At 51.0% G+C, this 11412-nt stretch overlaps 1 long non-coding RNA gene across 1 annotated transcript; it reads right to left on the bottom strand.

Annotated features, from left to right (window-relative positions):
• Positions 1-2033: 2033 nt before the first annotated feature.
• On the bottom strand, positions 2034-8621 carry LOC128151245 (uncharacterized). The gene is made up of 3 exons (XR_008238310.1): positions 6414-8621; positions 5342-5473; positions 2034-2167 (listed from the first exon to the last, which is right to left on the bottom strand). It is a non-coding gene; the product is annotated as an uncharacterized LOC128151245 (long non-coding RNA).
• Positions 8622-11412: the final 2791 nt, after the last annotated feature.

Raw genomic sequence — 11412 nt, 5'->3', positions numbered from 1 at the left:
TCATGAAGACAATTGCTGAATTCCCTCCTGGAGAAATCTCATCTAGACTGTGTAGGCGTTTTAATTTCAGAGACCCATTAATTGGCACAATTGCTTAAGCAGCTGCTTTCCGTGTCATTTTAGGACCACTTTATGAAAAACAGAGCTAAAAAAAAAAAAAAAGAAGTATATGACAGGCCAGAGCTTTCTACATGGTAACATAATTAATGCAAGGAGCTTCCTTTGAGCGGCAAAGCAACAAAAAGCCATCCTGCTACCAAAATATGGGTGCCCTGCTCCGGCTGCATGCAGGGAGCGCTCAGCTCCAGCATGCTCCCACTGAATACCCGCGGCCCTTTGGAAATCAGGGTGGGTGAGGTGCTCAGCACCTTGCTGGTACCACCACAAACACCTCGCTATCCCAGCGCTTTTGGGAAAATAAAAGAATATGTAAAAGGGGAAGGAAAAGGCACCCAGCAGGAACCAGCCCAATGCATCTCCTGGGGTGGGCTGCAAACCCAGAGGCTCTGAGCAGCTGCTCGTTGACACTGCGGATGCCCGGGGAGGTGGAGGGGACTCAGGGATCCCTTCCTGCGGTGGCACCTCAGGGGTGACGAGGAGGGGTTAGGTGGTGGGGGAGAGCACCCTCAGCACGCAGGTGGGGGAAGCGAGGGGTCCGGAGGGCTCCGATGGCCCAGAGCCGACTCCACGAGCAAACTTGGATGCTCGCAACTATGCTTGCATCGGCCCTCCCTGGCAAATCCACCTGCCCTTGGCCCTGGGGTCTCTCCCGGCAGCCCCGCGAGTGCCCCGAGGGTCTGGGGTGGCACAGGGGCTGGTGGCCAGGCAGCGGGGAGGGGGGGTCTCGAGCCGGGGGAGAGCTCGGGCGCAGCGCTGAGCACTCACGGGGATCTCAGCCTCCCTCGAGGTCCCCGTCCCTGGGTGCTATCCTGCCCGCGCCCCACGCACTGTGTGAAACGCACGGCCACACAATGGCTGGCGTCGCAGCCGGCACACATGCACTTTCTGTGGCAGAGCTGAGTTCCCAGAATTAGGTTAATTATTGAATTAATAAAGAACAAATCCTTCACTCCAGGAGAAGTGGCCAGACAGAGTTCTGTGCTAGTCTTTGCTGCAGGCAAAAATATACATTCCCATTTATTAATAAATAAAGCCATATCAACGCCCTAAATTATCAGCGGAATATATTTGCTAACCCAAAGCAATAGTAGGAACAATTACTTATTAATAAAGCAATAGCTAAATCTAATTACATCCCCATCAGATCCTGCAAGTAATAAAACCACAGTTGCCTTCCAGAGCCAAGGGACCTCCTGACCTCAAATCAAAGTTTAAACCATCCATCAGCTTCCAATACATTCACAGCACATCCAGCAATTACCATCACCTCCGCTCCGCTCCCCGGCAGGGGCAGGGGTCACCCCATGCACTGCATGGCTGTAAGCTAGAACAGAGCCTTAGAAATCTCATTATCCTGTTAACCATACATTTATCTGACAAGATAAAAGAGACTAGGTGACCAAGCTATCATTAAAGATTAATAGAAAGTATAAAAAATTCAGCTGCAACCAGCATTACTGTTTAGTGCCTGTGATAGGCCTGACAGGATTATTAATCAGGCAGCCAAAAAGATTTAGGTCTTTGCTCTTGGTTTTTCGTTTTAAGTCTTTAGTTCCACTCCCGCCACAGAAAGCCCAGGTCAGGGAGGACAATGGCTAATTGGTTCTGCGGGGTTTGGACGGTAACAACTCAGACCAATTATAAAATCACCGGGCGTCGAGGTGACAACAACACGAGGAACCTGCTGCAGCCGGGATGCTCGAGCGAGGGCTGCGGCTGTTTATCACAGCGGCTCCTCTCCCCGCGCCAGGCTATTAATAAATTGTACAGATCAATGCCTGGATTAATTTTAATAGAGGGCTACAAGGATCACGCGAGTCCCAGGGTGATTTCCCCTCATTCTTAATTCCATTTAAGTTTAACATGAAAGATTCTCAGGTAACACCTACACAGGAAGAAACGAGATTTCCCTGTTTTTAAGTCTTAAGTATTCTTTTTATTCTGCTTTGCTTTTTCCCTTTTGATCATAAATCAATGCCCTTCCACCGCTTTCCTGGGAAGCCGGGCTCGTGGGCAGGCTGCACAGCTCTGCCCTCCAGTTCTCCACCTGCGAGGAAGAAAAACCAATAAATTAGGAAAGGCGCTTTCTAACATACTGTGTGGAGAGGGGGAGCCCAGGCAGCTCAGGGGGTCCCGGGCACCCCCCGGCCCTGCTGCCGGTGGCTCTTCAGGCTTTCCTCACCCCTCTCCTGCAGGGACCTGCAGCCTGCTTTGCTTTTCCTCCAAATGCACTTTTTAAAATAAGAAATAGTACTGAAAACTTTACCAGCCTTTGTTGGTGCATCTCCAGAAACTATTCACATCCTTTTAAAAACAAATTTTATTTTCTCACAAGAAAATACTCCAGCGTGAGCTCGGGATGGCTCAGACCAGCACAAGTGTCCATCCTTTTCCACAAAAATGGAAAAACCAGAGAAATATACTGCGAACATCAGCCTCCCATGAGAATCATCTGCCTTAAGAACAACCAAAAAAAAAATTTTTCCTTGAAAAAAGTGCAAATCAACCCACAGAGTCCCTGGCTGGGGCACTGCCCCATCCCCTCTTGTGCATGGCTTCTCATCTCTGCTTCCCTGAGCAAAGCCCCGGCCGGCCCCACGCCTCTGCCCCCACGCCGACCGCGCTCCCCCCGGTGCTCTGCGCCCTAGGAAAGGATCCAAGCAAGAGGCAAATGCAGCAGGTAAACATGGAGGTGTCTGAGACACAGCCCAGAGCCTAGCTGGGAAAGCTATCTGCATAACCACAGTGTTTTACATCCCAAGTATCACATGTAATCCTTTACAAGGAGCATTATCTGCTGCAAAATCACATTTAAAAGCATCTCCCCCCCATGAATTACCATGCTTTCAATCAATTCAGTCCATTGTTTGAGATCCTGCAGTTGGGCAATTAATTATCAAACATAATTGAAATTATGTAAAGAACAAACTGGTCCCGTAGAGATGCTCAGGGAGGTTTGCTGACGAGCAACAGGGGCGACAGTGACCAGGATGTACCGGAGGGACCTTCCGCCCACACGGCACGACAGCGGCCGGGATGCGACACATGTCAGCTCCTTCAGCTGAGGACACACCCCTGAGCACCCACTGCAGCACCAGCACAAGCTCCCACTTTTCCAGTGACACAGAAACTCTGCAAACCTTCTTCTAAGCCTTTGAAACACCAGGAAGGGAGTGAGGCTTCAGGTCCTGGTGAACTGGCTTTGCTGGCTTGCAAAGCTCCTGGCGATGCTCCCCAGCAAATGGTGCTTTAGCAAAAAACCCACCCCGTGCTTTCGCATCCTCTGGAAAAAGTGAACGAAATGCCTGTCCAGGGGAAAGCTGGGTGTTGCACCATGCGAGAAGCCCACAAAGCTCCCCCGTCAGCTCCATCCTATCTCCCAGGGTATGTGCCCATCAGAGGCTATCCTGGGTCAGCGATCCAGTGGAGGACAGCTCAGAGACAAGAAGCCGGGACATGTACCAGGAGCCGTACCCTGTATCTTACACCCGTTCTTGCTATCAGAGGAAGTGCTGTGGTTAAACACACTTTTGGCCTGACCCATACCGCTGGGCACTCCATTCAAAACTGTACACAGGGCCAAAAATAATCCAGGGGAAAGCCAGGCGAAGCATCCTGCAATGCTGCAACAATGTGAACAGCCACGTGTCTCACTATGCGTGGTTTAAAATAAATTTAATAGATGCTTCAACACTTCGCTGCTGCTATTCTGGGGATGGTGTTTGGAGTCGATGCTCCGCCTGCTAATTGACAGATCAGGCTTGTGATCCAAGAAACACGAGTGTTGTCATCTCGTGAAGCTGTGGCTTTCTCTTGCTTATCTGCAGCAGGACAACTGTCACCATGCCATTGCATGCGTCTGCAGCATCCCCTCTGAGCACCCCTGCCCTCTACGCTGGCCCTGCTCCCAGCTCCCTGCGATGGATGCTGGGGAGCTCCTCGTCCCCGTCCCAGACAGGACCGACCTCCTCCGGGAGGGAGCCAGCTCACGGAGCAAGAGGCTGGTGGGACCACTTGCGTAAGGCAGATAACCTTCATCTCCTTCCAGCAACCTCCCCTGATCCCGGCTCCCACCGCCAGCACTGGAGCACAGCTCCTTTGAGGAGCTTTGGTTGCACACCCACGCTGGAGCACACCGGGGCCGACGTGGGGAGATTTTCAGGAGTTTTCCGACAGAACGGCTCCTGCAAACTTCATGCCGCTTCCTGCCTGCAAGAACAGGCAATGCAGGCAAACGGGGAAGAGGGCTTTGATTTGCATAAACTTGTGCAATCAAAAGCTGAAGATGGTGGCGTCGGCCTTCGAGCCAGGATGCTAAAAAGCCTCTGAGAAGCCTGGTTTTGCATCCATCCAGGAACTGCTGTGTAGTTGCTGCTGAAACCAAAATAAATCAATTCCAGTTCTGCAGGACGAGTATGGGAAGCATGAGCTGGTTAATCCCCATCTGCAGGAAGGTAGAACTTGGCTTCACGGCGTCTTTGAAGCTCACAAGAGTGAGATAAAAGAGAAATGCTAAAGCTTTGCAAAAGCGAGCAGAAGGGGGATGGCAGGGAAGCTGGCCATGCGGCCGAGCCGGCACTTTGCCGGTGTCACGGTACGGCAGAGCTCGCATCTTCTGTGTCTCTGACAAGTCTGGGATGAAAGGGAAACCTCCAGCACTGTGCACGTGCCCTGCGCTTCAGCGAGCAAAACCAAGAGTTTCTCCTGACTCTGAGGCCACATGGTGATGCGATCAGGTTTGCTCGACAGTTTGGGGCAAAAACTGGTGAGTCTTTGAAATAACGTTTCAGATTTGTAACATAGCATACAGCCAGGCAAGACTCACACAAGTCTGAAGGGTTCGGCAGAGGGACTTCATCTCACAGAAGAAGAAAAGCAAATCCAGACTGATAGAAAGTTCAATTCATCTCAGAGGGGTCCAAACCACAAGGAAACAGATCTAAATTTCAAACATTCCCAGGGTTTTGTGGTATCCCTACCCCAAGGGCTGGGCAGACCCATTATACAGATGAAAACCAGGTGCAAAAAGCTGTCATGAGGTGGGCTTGGGCTTGTGGGTTTTCAGACGGAGGGTTTCATTTCAGGGACATCTAATTCTAAGTAAATACATGTGACTCTTGCTTAAAATATTCCACCACATCCCATGGAGCCGGCTTTGCCATTTATCCTGATCTGGATAGGAGTACAATGTTGTGGCTGCCATTAACACATCAACATTTACCATATGATCTCCCCCAGCCTCGCCGTGGTGTTTTGTAGAAGCTGCCGCTCTCCTTGGAGGCTCGATACATCTGGCAGAAGCTCTTCGTATGGCAGTGACTGGAAACATTTGGAAGGAAAATCCATCCTTTTTCTGGGGAAGAAATGTCCGAAGTAGAGAGAAGATAAAGTCAAATTAATTATTTACTTACATTAGCTCATGGAAAGCTTCCCTGGGAGCCCACTGAGACCAGCGGGCTCTGATCTTTTATCTGTTTAGCAGGCTAAGATGGAAGAAGAGGATGGGGGGGGGGAAGAGCTTAATGACGGTGTCTGTTGATCATCAACGCGAGAAAAATGAATTGCTTCCCTGAACCTGAAAAATATCAAACTGCATAAATAAATCTATTTAAATTATTAATAAACGAATTTACATTTGGAGCCTGAGCATGAGAATTGATTTCATTTCTTACGCTAAACTGGCCAGTACGGCTGATGACTCAAGAATTAGAAGATGCAGAAATGAAGGAAGAATGAAGGTAGGGTGGTTTTGTAAGGAAAATGATGCAAAGTGAAAATTCTTGGTCCTAAACAAAGCCAGCTTCCAACAGCTGTAAAGTAAAAGCAACAGGAACAAAAAGGGTCTTTGAGTCTGAAGGTGTTTCAGGAACAACAGTCCCCCTCCATCTCCGCAGCTGGTGCACGCCTGGTGCAGCTGTCAGTATCTCCGATCGTGGCAGCTCCATGGAGGATGCCTAGGCCAGGACGTTTAACAACAGCTAATGCATGCTTACAATTACTATAAATCAAATCTAAGCAAAACCTCAGATTGAAACATCCTTCCCAGAAAACACTGGCCATCTCCTCCACCCCTCCGCCCTGGGGCTGCCGGTTGCTGCCGTCCCCCGCACTGAAGGGCCCCCGGCTGCATCCCGCACGCCTGCCCGTCAAAGGCAGTCGTGTGTAACACCAGCGCATCAGCTGGCTGCTCCCGGGGAAATTAATAAGAAAGTGCTAATTTTAGGTAAAATATTGAACTACAGTGGAGGCAGGGCAGAAATCCTCACTATTTTTTGCCCTTTGTGAGTACTTACATCAGAAACGAAGTCAAGAAGTGGGCAGTGCCTTGGTGGCTGCCACAGATGGGAAACTGGGCAGAAACGCCGGGGGTTTGGTGCACTTCCCCATTGTCCCAGTGCTCGTCAGAACGATGGGGCTTGGACGGTGGTGGTTTTGCAGCGCCAAGGCCAGGGCTTGGCCGCGGCAGCTCCTGACGTCCCAGGGCACGGGAACCGCGTCAGCCCCTTCTGCTCTACCGCAGCCCCCGTGCAGCTGAAGGGCCTGAAAACGCTTCCCCCCTCCTGCCTCCTTCCCTTTTCCAGACTAAACAACCTCATTTCTTTCCATTATCCCTCATCGGTCATGTTGCCCAGGCCCCGCTCGCTCTCCTTCCCCCCTGGACCAGCCCCAAGCCATTCGCATCCTCCCTGGGAAGCAGGACCTGGAGCCGGAGCGGTACCTGTGCAGTGCCCGTGCCCCAGCCCCTCTGCGGCACACCGTCCTCCGTGTCGGCAAGGGACACAGGCAGCGTGCCCGCGGCCGCAGGCTCTGCTCCCTTCCAGCAGCATGAGTGCAAACACACATCCCAGATAGCGCAGCCCTTTTTTTGTTGTTTATCCCATTCTGCTGGGAACTGGCATTTGTGATAGATTGCGTATAAAAACCTACTTATAAAGCAATCTTTTCCTCAGCTGCCCTCTCACTGGAGCCTGTCTGCAGTCTCTTTGCCGGGATGCATTGTTATTTCATGTGATGAGACATTCCAGAAAATGAAATAAAATAAAAATAGACATTTGGAGGGGCTTTTGTTTTGCTTTTTCACAGCTCCCCCCCGTTTGACTCCTGTGAACACACTTGTCGAGTTGATTTGCTCACGCTGCCTCCTAAGCATGTCCTTGCACCGGAGACACTGCTCTTTTAAATTCAGCTTCTCAGAATTAGAAGACAAACTTGGCAAAGCAACAATAGGGGAAAAAAAATATGAATAATCTCAGAACAGAAGTTGCATTATGTGATGTGGTTGCCATGTGGTTAAGTCTGAGAGAGGATCATGCAAGCGCATTGTGGGAAAAATGATAACAGGCGAAACAATCCGGAGAAACGTTGAGGGTTTTGTAATAAGAGGTTATAATGCAAACCCGGCAATACCGTGCCATGGCCCGATGCCAAGTGATCTGTGAGAATCCATAATAGCTGGGTGGGTGAGTCGGGATAGGAGCGAAGGCGGTTGCCATCGTCCCCTGTGCTGGGCAGACTCAATTCGGGTACCTTTGGCCACACAGCTTCACGATACGAGGATTTAGACTGGGGGATGCAGCGCTGCTGGCAGTGCATTCACTTTGGGTACCAGCCCCAAACCTCACCAGGGGGAAAACCATCACACAAAGTCATGGCTTAAAGTACAAGACAGACCCACAGCAAAACCTTCAGCTGTCGGATGCGTCAATGGCTCTGGCATTTCCAAGGCAGCAGCCGGCAGAGCCCTGCCTGCCACCGCCAGCACCGACCGAAACGCGCTTGTTCGTGCTGACTACATCAGTCCTTTCCCTGAAAAGCCTGGACACACCCCAAAAATCTCACTTTACATCATCAAACAGGTTTCCCTTCCACAGGCCACTCGCCAGAGCCACGGCTGCATGAGACATTTCAAGCACACACCGAAACAGCAGCGATCAGCGAAAGCTGCTGACACCCATCACCTGCCCCAGCCAGGCTCCCACCGCGCCGGCCCCAGCCCCTTCCTGGGGTTTGCTCCGTACAAGAAGATTCACCTCCTCCACCACCTTCAGAAAGCCGTTGGCCATTGCGGGTTTGTGACCGAGCTACAGGAGTTGTCTCCAAAGCGTCACCTCTGGGGGACCGGCTGTAGAGAAAAGCCAGATTTGAGATAAATTGAGATTCAGGTGGTTTGGGGGAAGTACTTACGAACTATGAAAACCCCACATTTTGTTCCCCAAGTGGTATAAGCTGCACTGGGGAACCATTATCAGGGCAAAACCGACCTGTCCTCCTCTCACTTGCGTTGTCTTGGTATGAACGCGTGAGTGGGAGGAAAGTCAGCGCAGTCAGCTGAGCTACGGGAAATTCAGAAAGCGTGGGGAAATACATGCATTAAAAAAAAAAGGGTAAATTCTGTGAAATTATATCAGCAATGTGAATTCTGCTCTTTTACTGCAACAGAATTATGCTGCTCGCTTTTAGCCCGGATGGTGTAACACTAGTTGGTGCAGCACAACGCAGAATGTGCCCTTCGGGGTGGCAAGTCACCGGTTCCGTGACTCACGCGGGTCACGGTCATGGTCCTGCCCACAGCAATATGCGAGCAAAAGCGAAGCGTGGGGCAAAGGGAGGAGGCAGACAGTGCTGTGACTTCCCTGGATGCTTTCTCCCCAAGGCAGGGGAGGTTTTGGGGTTCCCACTCCCAGCTAACACAGGCAGCTCTGTCCCCAGCTGAGCCTTGGCGGGGCAGCGGCTGGGGGGGCAGCTCCGGGGTGCTGCGGGCAGGAGGGTGCTGCCGTCCCCCCTAGCTGTGCCAGCCAGGGGCTGAGCAGCACCCTCCTAGATCTGGAAGGCAAGGACTCTGCAGTAAATTAAACACGCCGTGAAGAATTGGCAAAGCAGCCCATGTGCTGGCGCCTTGCTTTGTCTCGGAGTAATTTAGCAGGCTTTAATGAGAATTCATTCACATTATATTGTGAATAGCTGCTTTTATGGGAGACAAGAGGTGATGAACTAGTCGGAGCGGAGACAACTGGCACAGATGCCACCATGCATCACCGCTCCCCGCTCCCCCTCGTGCCAAGGCTGCCGCAGAAGCACCCGAGGAAGACTGGTGATGAGCAGAGGTGGAGCAGAGGGAAGGCAAAGAGCGGGCTCAGCTTCTACGGGGACAAACCCAACGTCTCGACCCCCTCAGGGTCGGAGGAAAGGTAACGGGGTTGTCAGGATGTAGCTACAGGGCCAGCCATCCCACCAGTGACCCTGGTACTGCCACGATGCTCTGGGGGTGTGGGGCCGGGCAGGGTCCCCACGGACCAGCCCTGGGACCCGCCCCGTCACAGGGATGCCCCCACCTGCGGCAGGGACAAGCTCGTAGCAGCGAGAAGTCTCGAAAGCATCACTGCCACCAGAGCTGCGGGGTCCTGGCGCGGGGGACACCGGTGGCACCGTGCCCGCTGCTCTCCACCCAGGGAGGACAGAGCCCCAGGACAGCTTTGCTTCAGGAGTGACTGAGTTCATACAATTAGAGACTGATGCGAGGCGGCGGGATTCAAAACCCTAATTTGGCCTGATTAAAGCTTAATGATTCCAGCTTAATGATTAAAGAAATGCCCCAATTTCCTCCTTCCAAACAGCCCTTGCTGCCAAAACTCAGGTGGAGCGGACACGCATGGGGCTGCAGCTTGCAGAGACAACATGGAAAAAAATCAGGATTTCAATGGCTTGGGCACAGAGAGAAGGATTCATGCAAACAGATGAGCCGGTTAGCTAACGAAAGGGAGAAATTAAAGTGTTTTAATGAGGATTTCAGGATGAATAACAACCTGGCGGACTCTCAAGCAGAAGAGAATTGCTGTGTGCAATAATTTGAAGGGCAGCAGAGTCCAAGCTGGTGAGGGTGGGCTGCAGCCGCCCACCCCACAGCCCCCACTCTCCCCACCATCCCCAGCCAGGGTTGGCAGCTGAGCATCGCAGGGCGAGGGGCCACAGAGCACAGGAAAACGCTCCGGCTCTTTCCAGAAAGCACTTCAGCATCGCGCGAGGCAGCCTCCCTGGAGAAGCACAGGCAGAAAATAAAACTACCCATCTGCGCTCGAGCTCTGGACCCCATTAAATTGGCGATCGGCGGGGGGAGAGGGGGCGGCCTCAATTCACACAAGGTGCTCTCTTCATGAAAGCATCTTTTGATTATGTTATTGCAGCTATCAAAATATTGCAGAGTTCAGAGCATTCCTCAGGGATCCCCGAGCTCTTCAAAGACCAGAGGACCACGGCTGGGGAAAAAGAAGCCTTTAATTATGTCAGCTTCCATGCTTGTTTCTGCAGTGGAGTTCCTTAAAAAAAAAAAACTGGGTTTAATGAGAAGAAACACATATGGCTTCATTGTTCAAACACAAAAAAATAAAGCCCTTTTTTTCTTCTTTTTTTAATAGATGTGCAAGTTTCTTTTAGGCCCTACGGTATCATCCAGGACTGCATACCGAGGGGCTCTGGAGCACAGAAACTGCGCGCTGTGTAAATCAAAGCCCGGCTGCAGAGCTGCCCTCCCATCTCCATTCCGGGCAGAAGCTTTTCCTCTAAATCCCAGCCCAGCCCCGGCCGACGCTCCCGCCATTCCCCATCGCTTTCACATACTTCAGCAGCGTTTTCCTCCTTCCCAGCTACTTCAAACTATGCAAAACCCCACAGCAGGATGATAAGATTTCAGTGGGGTAATCTGCCACAAACCCAGTCATTTTGTTCAGATGTTCATTTGAATTTAAATGTAAAGGCTCGTTTTTGTCCCCAAAAGTAAATAGCAAATAGCAGAGCCGTGTATTACACAACAGAAAGCATGGGCCGACCCTACATTTTAAAGAACATATTGAGTAAATTCTTCTAATAAATTATCCTATCTAGGAAATTTAATTAATGGACTAGCATGTGGTGCAGCCTGCTGAATAAAATATCTCTATTGGATCTGCAATGCTTTTGGAAGCTTTGAGTACTAATAAAGAGTGTTTTGTTCAAGAACTCACAGGGAACAATTACAAATAATTGCCAAGAAGGGTGTGTGCCTCATTTAAGTGACTACATATTAAAAACGATGAAACAGAGTTAAAAAAAAAAAAAGAAGTCATAATTATTAACCACAGTAAGAGTGACTAGCTTTGCCACAGCGATTCCTGCCCTTCCCCCCCTCCCTCCCTGCTCCCAGTGTTTTGCAGGATGAGCAGGCTGGATTCTCATGGGGCTGCAGAGGAGTGAGGAAGTTTCTGCAACTGCCCAGGACTGCGCGATAAATCACAGCCAGAGCCTGGGATATAAATTTGG

The sequence above is a fragment of the Harpia harpyja genome, chromosome 14 (genome assembly GCF_026419915.1).
Source record: "Harpia harpyja isolate bHarHar1 chromosome 14, bHarHar1 primary haplotype, whole genome shotgun sequence".
Taxonomy (NCBI): domain Eukaryota; kingdom Metazoa; phylum Chordata; class Aves; order Accipitriformes; family Accipitridae; genus Harpia; species Harpia harpyja.
Note: the sequence above shows the minus strand (reverse complement) of the source record. Positions and strands in the feature narration are given on the sequence as shown.